We start from the raw sequence: 3,641 nt of genomic DNA, 5'->3' as shown, positions 1-3,641 counted from the left end.
GGAAGACGTCCTCTACGATAGCTGAGATTTACAGCATTAAAGAAGCTGTTTCCTATATCCTGCTCCGAACCACCGGCCGATGGGTTCTTTTTACCGACTCCAAAGCATCTCTGCTGATCCTGTCCACCCTGCTGATCCTGTCCAACCATCAGCCAATTTCCGTTGCCATTGTTTGTATGCATAATTTGGCTATTGCCGTAGGCCACTGCATAACATTACAGTATATACCAGTACATTGTGGCATTCTGGCCAATGAAAAAGTAGGCGAAGCGGCCTCGTAGATACATTCAGACTTTTTTAACGAAATCTGATGCATCACAAATGCATAAAAGATTTGCTTTCGAAGAAAGGTATCGGCTGTAGAGCATGGCGGCACATCGCTACCAATTTCTGTACTCAGTCGAACCACATTTCAGATCAAGACTCCCACTCAGAATTCCTCATCACCTGAAAGCACTTTATCACCGACTTCGCCTGAACTCTGCATTTACAAACTGCTTGCGACACCGTTTCCGTCAAATGAACAGTCCGCTTTCTGACAACTTCGGCTCGATCAAGACTGTGGGACATATTCTGCTTGTGTGCTCTGCGTATGCTGACGAGCGTAGCGCACTATCAACATCGAAGGAAAAAGCTCCCCCAGTGCCTCCAACAATGAACTGGTCCTTTATGCTTCCTTAGGCAATAGAGACATGCAATAAGCTTTTATGCGTTGCATATTGCAATCACTCAGTTCAGCCCTTTAGCGCGGCCGGGCAGCCACCATTGACCTTTAGTGCAACCACGTGGCGTGACGCCACGACAGCCGGAGGAAAAGCTGGGCCCCAACTCGCGCGGTCGCGCGCGGCCGCAGCCACCACCCGACTCCCGCTCCTCCCGCCAGGGGCGCTGCGCCAGCGCGTGACGTCACGGAAGAAAAGCTGGGCCCAACTCGCGCGGTCGCGCGCGGCCGCAGCCACCACTTGACTCCCGCTCGTCCCGCTAGGGGCGCTGCACCGGCGCGTGACGTCACGGAGGAAAAGCTGGGCCCCAACTGGCGCGGTCGCGCGCGGCCGCAGCCACCACCCACCTGACTCCCGCTCCTCCCGCTAGGGGCGCTGCGCTATGATTGACGTCACGGCATATGTATAAAAGAGCTGCGCTCCTTCGCCGGGACAGTCTTATACCCCTGTCACGCGGGCATTTCGAGGGCCCTCGAACCGATAGTCTATCGACTCAAAGGCGATCGAGCGCTGCTACACGGGCAGTTTCAATGGCGATCGAATCAATAGCCTATCGAGTCAACGGAGCAGCACGGAACTCCATCGAGATATGCAACGCATTATTGGCTTAACCAAGCTAAGCCTGGCCATTTTTTGTTTGCATATTTAAATGCCATCGGACCTCTTGACAAGCTTTAATTTCACCTTTCATGCTACCCTAATGCATTCTTCATGCAGTGAGCTTTTTTATTCGTTTGTCAGAATATTCACTTCATCTCATCTGGCGGCCTAGTGGTCTGGGTGTCCGCTTCGGCTGCGAGAGGTGGTTGGTTTGGAACCCACCGCCGGAAAACGAAGAGTAAAAACGGGTGCAAGCCATCCCCGGCCCGGCGCCCGGCTTCTTCAGGGGTGTGTACTTGCAGGAGGCTCCGCAAACCCCGCTGCGCCCATTCGGGGGCAAACCCAGTTTCGAACACTCAGCCTGCAAATGTGGTTCGTGTTTAACTGTAAAGTGAAGAGTTCGACTGAAAGCTCGTACGTTCTAACCAGCTTTAAGGTCAGCACTGCTCCGTCCGGAGCGGCAACTTGAGTATCACTGCGGTCCTGGGCAAGACCGGTTTTTCCGGCTGTACGACTTTGCGACAAAAAAAGAGGGCTACAAGTTGAGCTTCTACCGCACGAGGCGGATTTGGGGTTGCTTGACGGAGGAATCCGTCAAGGGAGCTTTTTGGTCAAGGACCCTTTTCCGAAGTATCTCACCCTAGGACAGCCGAGCACCATGCCGGGAGGAAATCTTTGACCCAATAAAGAACCGGTGGGTACCCGGCGGCACTGGGGATCGAGCCCATCGCCTTCTGAATGCGAGGCGGATGCTCAACCATAAGGCCACGCTTCGTTTTTTTAAGAAAAGGGGCGCAAGTTGGGCTTCTACCGCACGAGGCGGATTTAGGGTTGCTTGACGGCGGAACTTATCTCTGATCCGTCAAGCAACTCTTTAGCCCAGGATGGTCTTCCCAAACATCTCACCCTAGAAGAGCCGAGCACCAGGCCGGGGGAAATCTTGTACCCATTAAAAAATCGGTGGGTACCCGGCGGCACTGGGGATCGAAGCCAGCACCTCGCGAATGCGAGGCGGATGCTCTACCACAAGTAAGAATTTAATAACCAGATTTTGTCTTCTCCCTTTTTATTTCTTTTATTTTACCTTTACCGGGCCGTTCTCATTCCGTCTTTATCTTACAACCTTCCCGATGCAGAGTAGCATGACAGCTGCTTATAAATGCCGGCTAAATTGTCAAGATTTTATTAACGAGTTTTTCTCTCTCTCTCTCAGATCCTTATAGCGTCCCAAATTTAATTGAGGTTGTTCTGTTACAAAGGAAGTTTCTGACGCAATTTTTATCCTCCTGGTCTTTATGTCCATCTCGGAGAGACCCTTAAGAATCGATTTATAGGATACGTTTTTGAAAGCCTTGCTCAGGCCTGTGCTCAGGATAGTATGCACGCGTTTCTCTTGTTTTTTTTTTCTGAGGAATGACGTCGTTTTGAATCATCCAGAGTACGTCCCGAGTCGAGAGGCTGGGCCTGAAGCAAGTATTGGGGTACAGGCCTTAGTCAAGCCTTCTTCTGGCTTTTTGCCCGTTCTGCAAACATCCCTGAGATGTTGAATAATCATTGTATTGTATTTCCTCCTCGACTTGAGTGATAATATTTAGATTAAGGTGCATATGACTTTAATGTCGCCAGTTTCAATTAAGCTCGGTTTACTGCCATATTCCTCTGTACCATGATGGCGAAGCGAGGTTTGCCTTTCGTGATTTCATTGTAAGTAGTGCAACCTGATAATCTGCACTCAGCCTGTGTCTGCGCTGCATGCATGTGGTGTCGGGTTTGCAATCCAGGTGTAGTATTTTCATCTCCAAAGCCCTTCGCTTGGCAATGAGTCTTCCAATGTTACCCTGCAAAACCGTGACCTTATACTAAGAGTTTTTGGACATTGTAATGCTCCACTCTTGAGGTCCCAATGGTTGCTTGAGTTATTTTTCGGGCCCCTGCACTGAGGGTGGCTGTGGTTGGGGTTTGCAATGTAGCCATTGATATGAACTGAGTGAAGGCTGCAGTGAGTTCAATTTCTTTTTCGTCCAAAGCATTTTTCTTAGCTATCCGACAAATGACAGTAGAAGTACTAAATGATCATTTTGGTACCATTTTCGAAAAAAAAGAATGTGTGTGTTATGTGGTTGAGAACGACATTCCCGCACCTGGTTGGGGTACATACATGGCCTTTACGGTGTGCATGTTTCCTAAAAGCGCGCGCTCATTCCTGAGGCAGAGAAAAGAAACAGAACACTACGAGCTTCGCGCGCTGCACGTGTGCGCCCCCCTCGTCAGTAGGCTAAGAACAAAAACAACAACAACAACAACAAGACGATGGTCCAG

The sequence above is a fragment of the Amblyomma americanum genome, chromosome 3, assembly GCF_052857255.1.
Source record: "Amblyomma americanum isolate KBUSLIRL-KWMA chromosome 3, ASM5285725v1, whole genome shotgun sequence".
In the NCBI taxonomy this organism is placed as follows: domain Eukaryota; kingdom Metazoa; phylum Arthropoda; class Arachnida; order Ixodida; family Ixodidae; genus Amblyomma; species Amblyomma americanum.
The sequence above is the reverse complement of the archived record's forward strand: the minus strand, read 5'-3'. Positions refer to the sequence as shown.